The sequence below is a fragment of the Phoxinus phoxinus genome (genome assembly GCF_949152265.1).
Source record: "Phoxinus phoxinus genome assembly, chromosome: 7".
Classification (NCBI taxonomy): domain Eukaryota; kingdom Metazoa; phylum Chordata; class Actinopteri; order Cypriniformes; family Leuciscidae; genus Phoxinus; species Phoxinus phoxinus.
The window spans coordinates 26,180,462-26,202,038 of NC_136882.1; the positions used below are offsets into that span (position 1 = coordinate 26,180,462).

A 21,577-nucleotide genomic window follows, 5' to 3' on the forward strand; every position below is an offset into this window, starting at 1 on the left:
GATGAACAAATGAAAAACTGAAATATCAAATAAGTTGAGGTTAAAGTACTAAAATGACAAACTCAAACTGAAATAAAAATAATTGAATGCTAAAAATAATAATAATAAATTATATAAATTATTGACTGAAAAACTGCTAATTGCATGGTTCAAATCCAAATGTGCAAATGATAATCTGACCATTGCTGTAATACATGAAATTCAATTCAAAGAAGCTTTATGTGTTTGATTCACACACACAAAATCATTAAAATGAATTGGATCATATGAATCATTCATTCAGGAGTCATACTACACTGGTCACACTGAATATATTTGATTCACTAAAAAGAAGCTAATAAGAGTAATTTGTTCTGTATTGGAATCACCCAATTATAGTTTTTAGTCCAATTATTATATTTATAGTTCACCCAAAAATTAAATGAAAATTCTGACATTATTTAAAATTTTTTTGCTAAAAATTGCTATTATTTGTTCCAAACCTGTATGTATTACTTTCTTCTGCTGAACACAAAATATGTTTTGAAGAATGAGCAACCACACAGGCCCAAGGCCCCATTGACTATGGAAGTCAATGGGGGCCCATCAATTGTTTTTTTTTACACATTTTCTTATTTTGTGTTCAACAGAAGAAATAAACTTATAAAGGTTTGGGAAAATTTGAGTGTGATTAAATGATAAACGAATTTTCACTTTTGGGTGAACTATCCCTTTAAATTTTCAACATTATTATTGGTTTGACTGCACTGACATTATTGGACGAGAACTGAACTGAGCTGGACGATGACATCACTGTTTTTCTGCAGAAATGCTTTACAGATTAAATGAACTAATTTAAGGAATAATTGACTCTGTGCCATTGAATTATTAGAAAAATAATGCACACCCGAGGTGGTAATGCGGCCATTCTTTTTCTAATAATTCAACGGCCCGGAGTCAATTATTCCGCTTATGTTACCACACCTCAAAACATTGTTCGGATGATGTAATTCAAGACATTTGTCAGGTTTTTGTCCTTAAAACGCTCTTGTGTGTAATCATCTAATCCCAAGCCTCCGTTGCTAATTCCAAAACGTCATTTTAGAGCTAGTAACAGAGGCTTCAGCCCTTGATAACAGTCTAATGCAGATATTAATGCAGTTATAGAGAGAGATAGATTGATTGATTAAGCGTATGTGAATTACTTGAATCTGTCTCTCAACAGTTTTAGGTAGCAGCACCTCTACTAATAAAGAAACTGTGCGTTTATCTGCATCAAGAACAGCGCCGTTATTACCTCGCTATGAGAAATTCATGTAGTTCTTTTAAGTTGTTAAACTATTTCACTGATAAAATCGTCAGAGCAAAGCTGACAACATGTTTCTGTGCGAATGTGTGTCTGTAATGTATCCGTGTGTTTGAGTGGGAGAGAGGGCAGGACGGGAGAAAGAGACTTTGTGCTTTCCGTACATAATAAAACGTAAAACGCAAAAAACATGGAAATAATTTGTAGTTTTTATCCTATTGTTTACTATGTTTATTTGCTTGGTCGGTGTCAATGTGGGTTTAGGTTCTTTTGCTGTTGTAGGCTGTAAAAACCTTTGAAATAACTAAAATTATTTGGTGAGGTGACATGGAACTAATGCGGTCAAGACCTGCCTGGATCTGTGCGTTTCCCTGAAAATAATTGCACACCTTAGAATGTTCATCAACCAATCAGATTCAAGCATTCAACTGCCCCGTAGTATAATAATTGATGATCTTTACAACGGAACTGAATCAACACTGAACAGACTTCAGTTGAACAATGACACTATTTTAACTGTTATCTGTATTGCATAAAGCTCGATATAAATAAAGGTGGCTTGACTTGACACTGGTTGCACTGTTTCGCACTATAGTTCTCAGAGCTAAAGGGAGAGAGTTCCACAGCTTTGGAGCCACAACACAAAAAGCACGGTCACCTCTTGTCTTAAGGCGTGTTCTGGGAACAGTTAAAAGATCTTGGCCTGAAGACCTCAGATACCTACATGCCATGGAGTATGCATATGTAACAGATCCTGGACGTAAGAGGGTCCTTGACCATGCAACCTTCTTGCCTTCTTCCATCCAAAATTATAGGCTATGTTTTGTTTAGTTTTTTTCAGTAACGAGTCACATGAAGAGTTGTTCTCAGTGTTGCCACTGAGAATGTTAGGAAGTAAAGGTTTCCTACAATACTTTTTCAAAGAGCTGTAACACATTTACTGAATCTATGAGTTCTGTGGAATCTTTTAAAAAACACTTAAAGACTCATCTTTTTGGACAAGCTTTTAACTAACATGATTTGTTTGTTATACATTTTTGGGGGGGGAATTAGATGGTAGTACAGTGGAGTTGTACTAGGTTTGTACTTGTACAGATGTTATTTTATTTTATTGTTTATTTGTATTACTGTGCAGCACTTTGTGACCCTTCCTTGTCTGTGAAAGGTGCTATACAAATAAACTTTACTTACTTACCTAATTTTGGAGCCTGGGAACAATTACTTGTGTGATGTCAGTCTTGGATACAGAGGCCATGTCTCAACCCTTTACAGTGACTCTGGGTCTATTAATCCTTTGCAGGAGCTCCAAATTATAGAACAAATGAAAGTAGCCGGCACTCACCGCAGGGACAGGGATCGCCTATTTTGCTGACTCGTTAGTTGCGTTTGACATGCCTGTTTGTGCAAGAGGGAGAGCGGGAGAATATTTATTGGCTTCCAGAAATGTGAGAGAGCCGGGTACGAGCGGCTCAAGGGTCTTGTTATCGTCCTCTTTGCCTGCGTGTACTTTTTGGGGTTTAATGAACACTCGGGCGGTTCTCGCGCTCCAATCAGACAGGAGTCTCTGCCACTTTCCGCCGCGCTCCGCCAGGCTCGCTTCAGCACCGCTCGCCTCTCCTGTCCTCCAAATCAAATGAGAGGGACATGATGGCGGTGCTGAAAGGCTCAGCCGCTGAATAATTGATGCCTTGACAAGTGTGGAGTCAATTTATCCAGTGGCACACTTTGAGTGAAATTGTGTGCATGATCAGCAGCAGCAGGGGGGAATAAGTGTTCTCCTAATTTTATTTATTTAATTTGAAAGACATTTCTGGAATGCAGTAGCATCCACACCACACAGCACAAAGGTTTGTCGGAAGACCATCGTTTAGTCGTCTCTACTCACGCTGTTAGAATAAAAGCAGCTTCAGAGTAATAGGGGTCCAATTAACTGCATGGAAAAGTTTTAGCAAGCCATAGTATTCAAATAAAAACTGTGTTCCAGAATATCTACTACAATTTTAATGTAAAATTTTAGGGACATTTATTTATTGGTTTACGTTACCATTTGAAAATTAGCCTTAGTTACATTATGGGCCCTATTTTAACGATCTGAAACGCGAAACGCAAGTAACTTTGTGGGCGGATCTCGGGTTGGTCTCTAAAATGGGTTGGTCTGAAGTAGCTTCATTACTCATAGGTGTGGTTTGGGCGTAACGTGCAATAAACCAATCAGAGCGTCATCTCACATTCCCTTTAAGAGCAGGCATGCTTGTTCCATGGCGGATTGCTATTATAACGGTGGATTTGCCAGGCGCACACAACTTACATGACGGTAAAGGTGATTTCGCAGTCTTCAGAATTTTGTTTCCTGGTTCTTGACGGACAACCCACTTTGTCAGATGTCCTTATATACCTATGTGTCTTGCCACTATTGATCAAACAGGTTTGGTCCATCATTACTACAATTAGCCTGAATAATTTGGGTAAATGTGTAAGCTAGATTTATGCCTATTTTTTCCACATCTTCATGGACACCACAATGATTTCTCTCGTGTGGTAATATTTTTCCTTGTAATTATGTATGAGTTGCAAAAATATGAACTGCTGCGTCTGTGTAGATGAGAGAAGCAAAGTGTACGTGCGTTGTGCACACGCTACATTATGGCCAAGTATGCGCCCTTAAAATAGCATCTGAATAACGCACCACTGACTTTAGACTATGTTTTTCCTGGTCTGTGGCAGAATTGTTTTCTCAAACTGCAAAATAGCAACAGGGAACGTTTGCACCGGAACACGCCTCCTCTTTTCGCTGAACCGCCCCCGGGAGCGCAAGTTCATTCCCTAATTTACTGACGTGCGTTTGAGAAGGGAAGTGGGTCGGGTGCAAAATAGGAATGATACATGCGTCAGCGTACAAAGTTATTTGCACTGGGTGCAAGATAGGGCCCTATAAGTCTGACCACAAAGTGTGACTTTCTAAATCTGTTTCAAGTAATTTTAGAATGAATTTTTCTTAAAGATTTGCTAACCAGGAGACCTTTGAGGTTTAAGTATGATGTATACTAAGCAGTGAAGAGGACAGCACAATCAAAACAACCTCATGCATTTCTTCTTGGATATTGCGCTAATTAACAATAACAGAAATGCCCCTGAGAATAAAGGATTCAGGCTCAGTTTGTGCAGTCTGTCTTATTGAAAACATATTCAGTGTTATGAAAAAGTAACACTAGACCAGTGTTGAGCAAGCTACATTTCTCCAAAAAAGCAGCAAGATATACCAATTATACTGACAGAATACAATTAGCTAAGCTAAGCTAAAAGCTATTGTATAAAATAAAGCAACATAGGCTTGCTAGAGTACATTTAAGCTTGCTACTTCAAATTTATTAAAGACAATATTAAAAAAAGTCAGCTCTAGTGTGTATATAATAGTATATCGAACAGCTTTGTACAAAATGTCTCCCATGTCATGATCCTTTAAAACTTTTTCTGCACAAACTACAGTGATGACATGAGCTTTGGACAATAAACATTGTGGTTTGTGTAAGTTTGTGACAGTTAATGTGTTAATGAAACACATTTGGACAGAAAATAAGCAGATATTTATATGAATATTGGAAAGAAGGGGACATTATGAAATAGGACACTGGCTGGACGTCAAAATGGAAGTGTGTTTATGAGACAGTTTTGGCAGGAGAAAACCAAAGCCTGGGCCAGAATGAGAATAAAACACCAATTTATGTTACTTCTGGGAGTATCCCAAGTCAAAAAATTCACTGTGGAGTCACTGGATTTCAAATTGGGGTTTCATATTTGTAAATCTAAACATGGCACACATTTAATTAATTCTATGCAACTAGTGGTGTCCACTACATTTCAAGTGTTAGTTTTTAAGTGAAAAATTGTTTTCCATTTTTTGGTAGTTCGTAGCTCATATGATCTCCTAATTTAGTAACAGGGATTTTTTTATGCAAGAAAATGACACCTGAGATTTTACAACACCAAAAGATAGCCTTTAACCTCAACGGAAAGCATTTTTTTTTGCAGAAATATATTTGCAAAATATTATTTTCTGATATACTCATATATATTGCTCTCATATATGTAAATGATAATAAAGAATAGAATAACTATATCACTAACCAGATCAAAAACCAAATCTGAAAATGATCATTTATCAATGAATGCATGCATTTAATATTTAATCTAACCACTGTTTGCTGTGTGTACATAATGTGCTTGAAACTTTTATGTTCCATTCTCCTCCTCCCCTTCACCGTTCTGAATGAGTGCTGTAAGGAAATGTTGAAGGTGGAGGGTAAAGCCTGGCCAAAGAAAATGATTCATTGAAACACGGTATTCACTTTCAATCTATCCAGTGCCTAACAATGTGAAGGCTGCAGTGGAAGTGAGTTTGAATGTGAAGTGTTGCTATTTCTCCTCAGGCGTTGGACTGTGGCAGATGCCACGCACCTTCGCCCACTCTCCACCCACACTGGAGCAGCCGTGTACTCGGGGCAGATTCTATGTGCAAGCTGCATTCTGACAGATAAAGAAAATCACATTGACGCAGAGAGGGAGAAATGATGAGCTTCTCCTAGTGACTTAGCTCTGAATATTAGCGCTAGGTTAAATGAGTCTGAAAACCCTATTCACAGAGCATGGAACGAACAGTTGTGATCGTTCCAGTCATATCTATCACAGATTTGGTTATTTTTTTTTGGTTTGGCTGATGTACGTTTTCATAGCTATTTTGTGTCACTGCGGATTGTTAGCTAAGCCGACAGCCATTTATAGAGCGTTGCCGTGAAGGGTTATTGAAACATGACGTGGGTGAGGGTGTGAGTCTACAGTCTTGCATACAGCCGTAAATCTGGTGCACTTACCATGGCTCCATGCCGTTCCACTTGAGCTGTTTCTTTCAGTGTTTCGCTGCCATTTCAGTGGATGGAAAGGGACTTATTAACGTATATGGGATGAGACAATGGGTGTGCGCTTGCTTCATAACACTTCACCAATGCTCTGTGCAAGACAAATGCCATTAACATTCCATGGTTAAATGTTACAGTCCATCTAAAACAATCCACAGCCAAAGTGCCATTCCACTGGTCAGACCCACTAGCACACCAATGGAGTCAGTCTTACTATTTTTTGGAGGGAAATAAAACTATCAATTACTTAAGAATTGTCTATATAAAACTAGAGCAGGAGAAACTATTTTAACATTAAAAAAACACACACTTCAGATAATTCATATTTCAATTGTTTCTCCTTAACAACAACTTTCACCCAAGTATTCTCTGTCCCTGAGAAAAATACAACCCAGGCTAATTGGGGAAAAACGTAAAATGATAAGCTTTTAAATCATGCAGACTTTGTCCCCATTCACCTTTGTAAGAGCATCATCATTGATTTATTTTTCTTTAATTTGTATTAAACCCAAAATATTCCTTTAACTGTGAACTCTAAAAAGTGTGTAAGTTATAAAAGCAACATCTGGCTTCCAATGGGCAGCTTTGGACCATCTAGATAGTGTATATGTACTGTATATGGATTGCCATACTGTGCCTCTCTACTGTCCAATTCCTATGCATGCCTCTCAGAATTAGGCCGTCAGCCAGGTCTCTGAGCCTCAAAGGCAGACAGGTACACTCCTCACCTGCCCATCCGCAGCACTCACCTTCAGCCGAACATTAGATAAAGAGACACTCTACATTATTAATCAGGGAGTGTAGGGAGGGACAGGGGAAGGGGAAGAGAGAGAGAGAGTGAGATAACAAAGTGAGCAAGGCCAGCCGCACTTCTGTCTGAAATGTGACACTACGCCCAGAAGACATGCACTGCGGAGCCAAAAACACTTGCAGACTTTTCCTTCTCCTTTGTTTTCTAATTCTGTCTGCAACCAAAAAGAGAAAAGGGGAGCAACAATCCCAGCCATTCCACCCTGCCAAAACCACAGGGAGATCAATACAAAACATCTGGGGATGGAGTGGACAGGGCAGCTTTTGTTTGCTGGGACCAAATCCAGAGAAATACAGTCCTGCCGGATCTGCCCAACTATGGTTTGGGTTGCCAGGGAAAGAAAGAAAAGGTGTTCGCTCTACTGATGGTTAAAAGCCGAGAGGAAGAAGGGGAGAAACGGGATCACTTCCCAAATCCACGTCTCACAAACGCAATGGATTGGCATTTTAGTCAGTTTAAGAGATGTATTGTTAAAATGGTGTTCAAATATATTGGAATAAGTTCTGCTGTATCATATTTACATTTGTTTAAGGGGGCTCAAAGGTAACAATCAGAGACAGAGTGCAAAGGACAAGCAAACAGGGTGAGGATATATTGCTGAAGTACAGAATGATATTCAGGAGAGAGTCAGAATAACATACTTATTATTGAATATCTTGAAATATATTGAATTTTTGCACAGGTTCAATAAGGAATGAAATCAATAACAAGAATGGGCTCAAGGATGGTCTGCACAACCCAGGGCCCGTGTGAGAGAATGTCTGACCAGTTGATGAAACAATCACTTGCACTTTAAATTTTGCCTAAGTGTGGTGGCAAACAAAATTATATCACTGAAAAATAGACAAACATATAACAATTGGAAATATTTTCAACCATACATGGATAATTGTTTAGACTTGTTCATCATATTCTATCCTTGAGCGGAGGCCCCTCTGTCACGCATATATAATAGTCACACTTTCCTCATTTCCAGCCATGAATATAATTGTCATATAAATCATATGATCAATAACTGTTCTTTGTTCAATCAAATCAGTCCTCTTGCTAATTATCTTATCTAACTACTGCCTTTCTAAGCATTAATAAAGGAAAATCAAACATATAGAAAATGCAAACTTAGGCTACATAACATATTACATTTCTTCCACACCTACACATTGCCTTCAGCTTGTGCCTCCATTTTTATGCCATACAAACTTAAACACTTGGTTTTCTGTTATGAATTCTAGAGTTGTTGCAAACATGGCACACGCATCATGCATCATGAATTAGCTGTATAATTTACAGGTTGTTGCATTTAGTCAAAAATAATTTAAGTAAACAAAATCAACTGTAAAGAAAATGTCACATTTAAAATCTGCCAATAGTCCACTTAAACCCTTTCTTACAATCAACTGTAAGCTCTTCAGATCTCCTATTCAACTAACGATTAATGTATAGAACCAGATCCCTACCCTACAAATATGAATTTCACCGTACTGTACATCACAATACGGAAGAAAACATAAGTCCCCACTTTCGTTTAATCACAAATTTAACAAAAATAAAATATTACATTAAATACACATTTCTATAATAAAATATTATTATTATTTTGTTTTGGGCCCAGCGCAAACGTTGGCAGGGCAAATAAAAATTGAAAACTACTGACCCTTGCCAGAATAAAAAACCTTATTGTTGAGTCCTGACCAATCAAAACTGTCTGAAAGATGACTGTCTTTTCACAGATATTAAAGCTTTTAAAGATGGGTGTGATGAAAAATGTGTTCAGAGTTGATACCGACCCCTGCTGAGCCCTGTTTTTTCTAACTCCACCTGGTTGCCTGCAGTAGAGCTCACTGATCTCCCAGTGGACCGCCATGGCCCCGGGCACAATCATTACACTTCCAAGATGGATCAGTGCCCCTTTGCCAAGGTGCCCCCCCATGTTGCCATTTACGACAGAGGACATTAGGCGTTCCACTTCAAGGACAATAGAAAGAGTTGAGGATGTTTTAGCTTGCATTAATGCATGTAGCAATACAGTACCCTCCCAGTCATGCTAACATTAGCATGTAAATGGATCCATTAATTGCTCTAAAAATATGACTTAGGGAGCTAGGTGGCATTCTAATGAAGGAGTCTTTTATGTCAAAGTTTGGGCATGCTTTTAAAATGGCTTTAACATTGGGAGAGATCATATGTTACATGAAAAGCGATGCACAGCGCTTGAAAGTACCTCTTCAGAATAACTTTTCATGTGAATGAATGAATCACAATGAAATAACACATTAGGAAAGAGCAGCATTAGACACAATGGACCGTGTTTGAGAGTGCAGTGTGATTCAACCTCTTGACCGTATCCTTGTCTACTTCTGCGGTTCCTGTGTATGCTAATCTAACACACAATGCATCACATTCTCAGAAAGTTCATTACTACAAACCCATTAGGTTCAATGGCAAGACCCTCATTCTCAATATCCCTCTAAAAGTGCTGGACTGCACAGAGCATCATGCACAAGGTCTAGGCTACATGTGGAAGACTAGAACTCAAAGGTAATGAACCCTTTGACTGCCCCAGTGCTATTTGCAGGGAAACTAATTGGTAGAGAGCAGCAGGGCATTCATTTGAACACGCGGCTGGGTAAATGTAGTGCAATCGGCTGTGAAGGGTAAATCAATGCCCTACAACGACAGAACCCATGCAAATGCTAACAAGGATCCTATTGATTATGAGAGCCACACCTTCAGTGTTTGCAGCAAATGGTCTACTAGAGGGCTCCAAGTATGAGTTGAACACAGAGAGAACGGCTCTGACACAGTGAGCTGAGGTGCTCATACAGGTGATGTGAGATCAAATAGCTCAGAACATTTCCTGATCCTACTCCCTCTCTTTTTTGGCAGTAAATAATGAATCCATTCAAATTGAAGGGCAAAAAAAGCATAATTTCAACCATTTTTAGGCATAATTTCAACCCCAGTCCCCTGTAAAAAAAAACACTGAATGTACAAGTTTTTTGGTATCATCCAGATATTTTAGCTGTACAACAACAGTATGCTGCTTGATATTGCAAATAGGTATTTTTATTATTATTATTACCATAGTCGCAACATCTAGCTACTGGGGTGCCTCAGGACTCAGTGCTTGGCCCACTTCTCTTATCCATCTACATGTCATCACTAGGATCTGTCCTTCAGAAATATTTTTCTTCCTCTTACTGCTATGCTGATGACACACAACTCTACCTCTCATTCCAACCAGAGGATCCAACAGTAGTTGTTCACATGACAGACATGTATTGCTGGATGAAGGACCACCACCTTAAACTAAACCTTGCGAAGATAGAGCTGCTTGTGGTCCAGGACAACCCAACACTCCATCACAACTTCTCCATTCAGCTTGGTTTGTCAACCATAACTCCATCCAGGACAGCCAGGAACCTTGGAGTTATGATTAATGATCAGTTGAACTTCACAGACCACATTGCTAAAACTGCCCGGTCCTGCAGATTTGCTTTACAACATTAGGAGGATCAGGCCCTTCCTATCGGAGCATGCTACACAACACCTTGTCCAAGCTCTTGTTCTATTCAGACTGGAATATTGTAATGCTCTCGTCAGGCCTTCCAGCATCAACTGTCAAACCTCTCCAACTGATCCAGAATGCTGCAGCTGGAGGGGTCTTTAACGAGCCGAAGAGAGCGCACGTCACACCTCACCTCATAAAATTGCACTGGTTGCCAGTCGCTGCTTGCACCAAATTCAAGGGACTGATGTTTGCCTACAGTACAACCACTGGGTCTGTAGCCCTTTACCTAAAATAACTACTTCAGACCTGTGTTCCCTCCAGAAGCTTGCGTTCTGCAAGTGAACGGTGCCTTGTTGTGCCATCTCAAAGAGGCACAAAATCACTTTCACGGACCTTTACCTGGACTCGGCAACACTTGACCCATTAATACAAACACTTACTATTCTCTCTCTCTCTCTCTCTCTCTCTCTCTCTCTCTCTCTCTCTCTCTCTCTCTCTCTCTCTCTCTCTCTATATATATATATATATATATATATATATATTAGGGCTGTCAAAAGATTAATCGTGTTTAATCACATCCAAAATAAAAGTTTGTGTTTGCATAATATATGTGTGTGTACTGTGTATAATTATTATGTATAAATACACACACATTCATTAAGAAATATTTGCATTTATTTACTGTATATACATTTACAAAATGTATATTATATATAAATATTTTATATATAAATATAACCAATTTTTCTTAAATATGTACATGATTGTGTGTGCTTTTATATATATAAATAATTATACACAGTAAACACACATATATTATGCAAACACAAACTTTTATTTTGGATGTGATTAATCACGATTAATCTTTTGACAGCCCTAATATATATATATATATATATATATATATATATATATATATATATATATATATATATATATATATATAAAAAACTTGCTATATGTGGTCCCTAACTGGGACTGGTCACAACACTTGCATATTGCTGCCCTATTGTTCGTATGATTGCTTCTATATTCTCTTCATTTGTGTCGCTTTTGGATAAAAGTGTCTTCTGAATGATTACTTGTAAATTATTAAATGTAAATTGTATTCCTTTATATTGTTATTTACCTATAGTGGCTAATGAAACAAAAGTCTCCCACAGCCACAGAAGAGCTTTCATCCGCGTAATAAAATAAAATACACATAAAATAAAAATAACAAAATAGCGTAACAACACTTCATGTGATTGCTCACCAAGTATTGCAGTTAGTCGTTGTGTAGGCTTTAGGCTACCTCTGCCCATTGGATGGAGAAGGTGGACAAAGCTCTTCAAAGAGAGAGAGAGAGAGAAAAAAAAATACATTTTCAACAACTATTTAGACTACATTAGGCAGCAGTTTAGTGTGACCACCAAACTAATGATAATAGGCTTGTGTCTTATGCGTTCCTTGTACCGTCTTGAGAAATATTTACCTTATAAATATTTCAGCAACCAAGTCGTTTAAATCCGTATTTTCTGTTGACTGTTTTTTCAAAAAGAACTAACGATGCTTGATTAAAAATATAATAATAACCGAGTCGGTTCCTTTTAACGAATCTGCCTGAATCAGTTCGCGAATCATTCGAAAAGGTCACTCGCGTGCAGTTGTTTGGAGCGATTTCTCAGTCAATGAAACAATAACAGTAAAAAAATAATGTCACTACACAAAAAGTACTGAATTGAGTTAATTTTTTACCTACAATCAGCTCAGACCAAACTACATCGTATCGTTTGTCAATGTCATCGACGAAGAAGGTCTTGTCAACGACTCCGTAATGAAGGTAAAGGCATGTTTTAGCATAACTTAACGTTAGAATATCACAACTCATGTGCTTTCGTGAAACGCTAAAGTTACCGATGACGGTGTGTTAGAAATATCTGTTTTATATATCCCTGCATGCTCTCAGAACTGCATATATGCAGCAGCATTCCTTTATGTTAATGTAATGGTCACATCTGTTATGCATTTAAGCCGGCCCCCTCTGTTCAAGTGGAGAAGCTGGTTTGAGGGTCTCCACTCTTTTGCATTGGAGGGTCCCGTTCGGGTATACATGTCTGTGTGGAGCTTTGACAGGAAACTGACCATATTTAGGATGTGTTATATAACTATGCTATATGATGTAATGTATGGTTTTATTGGTTGAAGGGGTAATACTCCCCTTATACTCCTTCTATATATTGTGCTAAACCATTGTCTGAGTTTAGAGAATCTTCTCTCCGCCAGCGCTGGACGAATTGTTTATTCATTTGCCTGAATAAAGACAGAGACTGGGGCACTTATTGTTGGAGTCAATTCATTTCTAACAATTTGGGGGCTAAGTCCGGGATATTTCCAGACGGTAAGAATTTAAATTTTTTCTAAAGAGAAGGTTTATTCTTACTGTCTGCTGAAAAATGTTTTATTGATAATTATAGTGCCGTGATTTTTTGCCATATTTGGTAAAATCAGTTATCCTCGTGGTTAAACTAAACACGGGAAGAACGCAAAAGAGATCTGATCTCCTCTTTTGGTTACCTCGTAATCATTACGGGATGGTTATCCTCGCATTCTGAATAAATGTGGGAAGAGCGTGTAGGGAAATTGATCACTTTCCTCCGTTTGGTGAAATCCTTACGATAGGGACGTAAGAAGAAAATAGATTTGGAGCTGAGACTTTTTTTCTCTCTCTCGCAAAGCCTATTTCAATGTGAAGTCTCTGTCTTTTGGGCTATGAATGAATAATACTTTTAATTTTTTTCTCTCTTTTTCTCTGTCTCTTTATCTCTCTCCTTTTTGTCTAATGTACTAACACAATTAATCTGCAAAATCCAGATTTGTTTTCTTTGTTTTCTATTTGGCTATTTTGAAAGTTGTTTTAATTTAATTGATCTAGAAGAGAAATCTTTGTGTGTTAACAATGGGGAATAAAATTAGTCCACCATTATTCGATGAATCGCCAAAAGATTTTATGATTAGAAATAATCAAGCGTTCTTCACAGAACCATATTTGTCAAATTTAGTGGGTTGGACGGCTGGCAAGTCACAATTGTCTCCGTTCCCCAGTGAGGGTTCATTTAAAGATGACGATTTGCGCGCAGCAAAAGATATGGTCTGTGGAAATTGGGGAGATCCAAATTGGGATTACGAATATATGAAACATTCTTATAAAATTTGGAATGACATGAAATCATATTGGAACCGTGGTCCAGCCAGGAATATTGAAGAAAAACTTTCTGCTTCTCCGGCTGCACGGTATGAGACAGAGAGTGTCTCTTCCGCTGTGCACCCGGCGGAGCGAGAGGAAAAAAAGGCAGAACAGCCTTCTGTGACTATGCCGCTCCCTCCCCAATACGAGAGCATACAGACTGCTGCAGTTGCTAAACCTGTAAAGAATAAGTTGTATCCAGATTTAAAGACGGCGACTGCTTTTCCCTTCGTGGAAACATCAGATGGATTTAAAGTCCACGCTCTTAACATCACCGAAGTGATGGCAATTTGCAAAGAATTACCAGACCCTGCTAGATCTCCCCATCACTATGTGTCGGTATTGAAACGTTTAACAGCATACAGTCAATTGACTGGTCGAGATTACCGCTTCATTCTGACTAAAACTTTGCCTGCCGAAATTACAGAAGAGGAGCTAATTGAAGGAGTGGAACTGTTAAACCCGCAAAATGACGCACCGCCTGCTCGCAACATTGTGATAAAAGATTCAGAACCGATTGATTTGTCTAGACCTTATCGCGAATTGAGATTGGTAGATGATGAAGATGATGAATTCTTCAATGAATGGGCGTGGGCCAGTCCGGGTAAGCTCAAACTTTTTTTCAAACAGTTAACTGCATTTTTGCTGAAGTTGTCGTCTGCTAAACAAGACATTTCACATGCAGCTAATACTAAACAAAGAGCTGGCGAGAGTCCAGTTGCTTTCTTTAATCGATTTAAGCGTGCCTGGATCGAAGAGTCTGCCATTCCTGTTGATGATGATAATTGTTTGTTGTTTGTGAACACGTTCCTAAATAACATGCACAATGAAACTGCACAATTGATTAGAATTACAACAACGAACATTTCTAATATGAATATAGATGATCTGGGTAGGAGACTTCGGGAACTTTCCTCTGCCGGAGCTTTTGATTCCCCCAGAGGAAAAATTCCAGCAATGCTTCAAGTTAACGCCGTTCAAAACCGTCCGTTAGCGAATAATAAAAACCCTATAAAGTGTTATTGCTGTGGCCGTTCTGGGCACATCGCCAGGTTCTGTAGGAGCAAAGCTGAGATGCAGCAGCCTAATAGGAACCAGATGTTCCGGCGCTCGGATGGCTATGGGCCAAAAGCCCCCACCTTGCGCTCTTCTGGCCAGCAGTTTCCGACGGAATGGAGGAAACAATGACGTCGCCCACAGAGCTATGAGCCTGAGTTCTCAATGATTTCCATGAATTATCCTAACAGAACAAATGTTTTGCCATTTATTGAATTAAACGTTGATCATAAACCATATGTCTTTTTGATCGATTCAGGTGCTTCTATATCTTCAATCTCATCTGTTAGGTACTCGGGCTCCATCACGGGGAAGAAAATCAACTCTGTGGGAATCGATAACGTCCCCGTGAAATGTGAAATGACACCAACTTTGCCGGTTACTTCTAATGACATACCGTCATTGTTCAAAATGCATGATTTTGCAATAATACCAAATTCTCCTTTTTGCCTGCTAGGTAGAGATCTGATGCATAAATTGGGTATTACACTTGAATTTGACGCTGATTCTCTGACTCTTATGTTTCCTGCAGCCTTTTCCATTTTGACTGACACAGGAAGTGCTCTCCTCAACGATCTGCCTGCAACTGTGCTGACACAGGAAATACCTGATGTTAATCCCAAATTGTGGGCGGGACACAAGGATGACGTAGGATTCATTGATGTACCACCCTACAAGGCCAATTTGACAACGAATAGGCCTGTGTTTCAAAAGCAATATCCGCTTTCAAAGGAAAAAGAGGAGGGAATTAAACCCCTCATTGATCAATTACTGGCTCAAGGCATTCTGGTCCGCACTCATTCACCTTATAACACACCAATTAATCCAATCAGGAAGGCAAATGGTTCTTGGCGGTTAACGCAAGACCTGAGAAAAATTAATGATTTGATAAAACCACTTGCTCCTATTGTGCCAGATGTACAAACTATAATTAATTCTATCCCTTCGGAGCATACATTCTTTTCTGTCATTGATTTAAGCTCCGCCTTTTTCAGTGTTCCTGTTGATCATGAGACTCAGCCACTGTTTGCATTTTGTTTTCAGAATTGTCAATACATGTGGACGAGATTGCCTCAGGGGTTAAAGGACGCGCCAGCCGTTTTTTCCGCGATCGTGCACGCGACTCTGAAAGATGCCAAGCTACCTCCTGACACCTGTCTTCTCCTGTACGCTGACGACATATTAGTCACTGGTGCCTCGGAGGACATGTGTGCTGCTGCCTCCACAATTGTCTGCAACATTCTAGCTGAGGCTGGTTTCAAGGCATCTAAAGAAAAACTCCAGTGGGTGAAAAGAAAAGTCACCTACCTGGGCCATGAACTGTCACAAGGCAAAGTCTGTCTGTCTGCGGACAGGGTCAAAGACATTGCTGCCTTCAAACATCCATCGACACGGAAGCAAATGCAAAGCTTTCTGGGACTGGTCAATTACTGTCGAGGATGGGTGCCTAATTGCTCCATGTATGACAAAATCCTGCGAGAAGCTACGCTGGGTGATAAAGAGGACATTACATGGACAACTGAGATGGATCAAGCATTCAGACATTTGAAATCCTCCCTTCTGAGGCCTCCTGCCCTTGGCCTCCCATGCTACACAAAAGACTTCCATCTGTACGTGCACGAGGGTGGGGGAACGGCCGCCGCAATCCTGGCCCAAGACCATGGGGGTACATTTCGTCCTATAGCTTATCTATCTAAAACCCTTGATTCTGTGGCTAGGGGACTCCCTGCCTGTTTGCGTGCAGTGGCTGCGACTGCGATCATGGTACAGGACGCTGAAAGGGTTGTTTTATCACATCCACTCACAGTACACACTTCTCATCAGGTGGGAGCCATTATGCATAACATTTCAACTCAACACATGACTGCCCAACGCCGCTCAGGCTATGAGGCTATATTGTTAGCTACTGCTAATTTAACTTTGAAAGTAACTTCTGTTATTCATGGCCCTACTGTACATTTGCACAGGTTGCTGACACAAGGTGAATTTCAGAGTGACGACCACGACTGCCTGTCCAGAATCCAAACCTCGACTGCCTGCAGGCCAGATGTGTCTACATCTGTCCTGGAGGAGGGGAGACATTGGTACATCGATGGATCCTGCTTCAAGCCAAATGACAATTTATACTTGTGTGGTTACGCTATTGTTGAATTACCTGATCATGTAATTGAGGCGTATTCTTTGCCATATAAATCAGCACAAGTAGCAGAGTTGATAGCTTTAACGAGAGCTTGTCAATTGGCAAAAGGTCAGTGCATCAATATATACACTGACTCCAAATATGCGTACGGCGTAGTCCATGATTTTGCTAAATTATGGGAGGAAAGAAACTTCAAAACCTCCGATGGAAAACCAATTTCACACCATAATATTGTTTCCGAGCTCATTAGTGCAGCACAGCAACCATCGAAACTTGCTGTCATTAAAGTAGCTGGTCACGCAACCGGTGAATCGAATGAGGCTAGAGGAAACAGATTTGCAGATGAAGTAGCGAAATGGGCCGCAAAAGATGTAATACTTAGTCCACATGTAAAAGAAGAAAGCACCGAAGTGCCGATGATGAATTCATCACTGATTAATGATTTGGACATTAAAGTACTACAAGCTAATCCTACACAAGCTGATTTGACTCATTGGGCTGCCAATGAAGTAAAACCAGATCAATCTGGTATTTTACGAGATAAACAAGGTAGAATCGCACTACCAGCATCCGCCGTTGTAATGCTGTGCAGACATTATCACGGTGTATCACATGTGTCAAAAGAAAAAGTGATACAAAATTTGAATCAATCATACTGCATAGCAAATGTTCGAAGGAATACTTTGTTGATATTGGATGCTTGTCTGGTGTGCGCACAAACAAACAGGCACAAGGCAACCAGACATGACGCTCTTCCGCATCCTGAACTTCCTTTCCAATACTTGCAGATCGATTTTACACACATGCCACCATGTGGGAATCACAAATACTTGCTCGTGATTATTGATCGATTTACTAAATGGCCTGAAGCTTTTCCGTGTGGTAAAGAAAATGCGCAGACGGTAGTAAAGGTTCTTGCAAAAGAAATTATACCGCGATTCGGCATTCCATCCGTTATAGCAAGTGATAATGGAACTCCGTTTGCGTCAAAAGTCACACAATTACTAGCTAAAGAGCTTAATATTAATTGGCACTTCCACATTCCCTATTCTCCGACGTCATCCGCGAATGTCGAACGGTTGAACAAGACAATAAAAGAACGTCTTAATAAGGCGTGTCTAGATACGGGTCGAAATTGGGTTGATTTGTTGCCGGCCGTATTAACAGAAATAAGGATGTCCCCATCAGCAACCACAAAAATGTCTCCATTTGAAATTCTCATGGGTAGACCTTTCCCGACCCCTTGGGTCAGAGGTCGCGCTGGCAATCTTTCCACAGGTGACACGGAGGTGATCATCGCGGATTACGTGGATTCCCTAGTTAGAACTTTGAATGGCATAAATGGTGATGTTTCTCTCTCTCTCCCTCTTCCATCAGAAAAGCCGACTCATCCTTTCGTTCCAGGACAACCAGTGTTGATCCGGTGTCTGAAACCCACGAAACTCGGGGAACCAAATTATCTGGGGCCTGCCACGGTGATTGCTGTGACGAGGACCGGTGTGCTGACTGATTTCCAGCCGCAGTGGATCCATGCTAGCAGAGTGAAGGCAGCTCCATCCCTGGGGAACGCATAAGCCTATGCAGAGTGGACATCCAGCACTGAGCGGAAGGACCAAGAAACGTGGAAGAAGACGAGGAAAGGAAATTGCTAATTAAGAATCAGCAATAATTATCATTGAATCCAGTCAGCCATGCCTGCAAAATTGATCTTGTACCTGTTCGTGCTGACAAATGTACTTATGCACACACAAGCCCTTATTAGCAGTGGTAATGAAACTTGGCTGAAGTACGAAGAAGAGCCACATGCGTTTGCAACTAATATGTGGTGGAGATTAGCTAACTTCACTGCTAAAGCCGGAGGAAAAAAAGGTGACTGTTATGTGTGCACAAAAATGCCACAAAGTGCTTCTGGACCACACGTAAGTGTTAGATCACCAACAACGAATGAAGAATTGGAATGTCCTTTATTCGTTAGTATAACTGGATTGATTGCACCCAAAAACTCATCTGCAGTATGGAGCTGTGGTGGTAACAGGACAATGACTGTTGCAGTACAAGTACATGTTAAAGTGGCAACTGTAGGTTCAATTCCTGACTCATTGATATGTCTTGAAAGAAGAGTAGGAACTATGAAAATGGGTTTAATTCCTGAGAGTAAATGTAATCGAACATATTATCATTGTGAAATACGAAACAAACCCTGTTGTATGAGTTGTATTTCGGGAAAAGGACAATTTAACTCGGAAGAATGTATGAAACAATCTCCTGCCCCTCTATCCACTATGACTGCTTATGGATGGGCAACTCCCGAAGTTCAAGAACTGTGCGCCGAGTATTGTGAACTTTACTCGGGTAAAAATTGTCATAGGTATGTTCCAACTTTAAAAGGAACAAGAGCTGTACAAGATTGGTTTTGGTTGTGTGGACATATGGTCTATACCACCTTACCTTTTAATTGGAGTGGACGATGTGCTTTAGTAACTTTGGAAGAGTATTCTATGATTATTAGATCACCAAAAACCGATGATATGAAGAAGCAACGAAACACACGCTCCCTCTCTGATCGCAGTTCAGTTAGTAGTCTGGGTAGAGATAATCCAGTACCAAAAGAACATCGACTCTGGACTGGTACGGAAAAATTCTTCGAAGGTATTTTTCCAATAATTGGAATATCCAGTCTTCAAATAGAAGTAGAAGTTACAAGATATGAGTTGATTTCATTTATTAAAACTACTAGGGACACACTATCTGCTGTCCAAGAGGAACTTCGAGGACTCCGCTTAACTGCTCTACAGAATAGGTTGGTCCTAGATCAGCTGACTGCGGCAGGAGGAGGGGTGTGTGTTATTGTTGGAGCTTCCTGTTGCACTTTTATTCCCCAAAATGACATGGATGGCCATATGATTTCCCAGGGGATAAACAACATGACAAGAATTGCTCAAGAGTTAGAAAGAAGAGAAGTGAGTGACAGAGGTGGTTTCGGTGATTGGATCACAAGTTGGAAACAAATGCTTGTATCTGCTTTGATCCCGATAGGGGTTATACTGTTAATCCTTACATTTATTATTTGTTGTATTATTCCATTTATCAGAATTTTGATTCATCGTGCTATGAATACTTTTGTATCTTCTCAATATGCTTTGATGAACAGAACTGTAAAGTGTTAATGCTTTGAAGGAAATGTTTGAAGGATGTTTATTGTATAAGAATAAGCATGCAGAAACTGATATGATATGATAATTATATTATATGATAATTCTCTATCAAAGGGGCCATTGTTAGAAATATCTGTTTTATATATCCCTGCATGCTCTCAGAACTGCATATATGCAGCAGCATTCCTTTATGTTAATGTAATGGTCACATCTGTTATGCATTTAAGCCGGCCCCCTCTGTTCAAGTGGAGAAGCTGGTTTGAGGGTCTCCACTCTTTTGCATTGGAGGGTCCCGTTCGGGTATACATGTCTGTGTGGAGCTTTGACAGGAAACTGACCATATTTAGGATGTGTTATATAACTATGCTATATGATGTAATGTATGGTTTTATTGGTTGAAGGGGTAATACTCCCCTTATACTCCTTCTATATATTGTGCTAAACCATTGTCTGAGTTTAGAGAATCTTCTCTCCGCCAGCGCTGGACGAATTGTTTATTCATTTGCCTGAATAAAGACAGAGACTGGGGCACTTATTGTTGGAGTCAATTCATTTCTAACACGGTGTTTTGGGGGCATTTAGGCTACCTTGAAGTAGGCTACCCTTTATCGTAGACTACATGAATTTAATAACATGTTGTTGTATGATATCACAGTCTCACCATGCCATCCGATGGTATCCTAAAACAAGTCTCAGCCAGGCTGCATTTATTTGATAAAAAATACAGTAAAAACAGTATTGTGGAACATTGTTATACAATTTTTCTATTTTAATATATTATAAAATATTATATAAAATGTGTAGTAAGTAACATGTAGGCTATGCTAATATATGTAATTTACTTATTTGGTCCTCAAAAAACATTTGTTATCATTGTCAATGCTGAAAACATTGCCTTTGCGGCTTAATATTTTTGTGGAAATCATCATACAATACCATTCAAAAGTTTGGGTAAGTTAAAAAATAAGAAATTACACTTCACTCATCAAGAGGCAAGAGCACATTAAACCTATGGTGGTAAATGTGGCAGGACCACCCAGTGGTGCCGAGGAGGGGTCTTACTTTTTTCCAAATTTTTTCAAGCTCTTATATCTTTCTCTGTCTCTATTTGCAGTTTGTACAATGTTATATTTGCCATGAAAAAAAAAAATTGTATGAATGAGTGCTCGGCTGCTCGCTCAGCTTCTGCCATCTGCCTCTCAGTTCGTGCTCCGCCCGGTGTGTCCCCACGGGAGATGTGTGGTGGGAAGTTATTCAATTAAAGGTGCATTATTGGGTCGGCCACATCAGTGCTGCTGAGTTGATGATGTTGTGATTACCTTGGTCTGCATTCCTCTACCCCACCACAGTGTAGTAGACTCTGCTTCATGGAAGACAGAATGGATGAGATAGAGGGAGAGTCAGTGGAGGAAGAGGGGGAGGGAGAGAGACATGGATAGAGTGAAATGGAGGTCTATCAGAAATGCCTGACTGGTTTCAA

General features: G+C 39.7%; 1 protein-coding gene across 4 annotated transcripts in view; it reads left to right on the forward strand.

Annotated features, from left to right (window-relative positions):
- The first annotated feature begins 11,789 nt into the window (after positions 1–11,789).
- The window catches only part of klf12b (Kruppel like factor 12b), an 80,042-nt gene continuing 70,254 nt past the window's right edge, over positions 11,790–21,577 (forward strand). Inside the window, exon 1 of one of the 4 annotated variants that reach the window (XM_079618395.1) lies at positions 11,790–12,342. The gene's annotated coding sequence lies outside the window, so the exon portion shown is untranslated. The remainder of the gene's footprint in view (positions 12,343–21,577) is intronic. The other 3 variants (XM_079618391.1, XM_079618394.1, XM_079618392.1) reach the window with 3 other exon arrangements.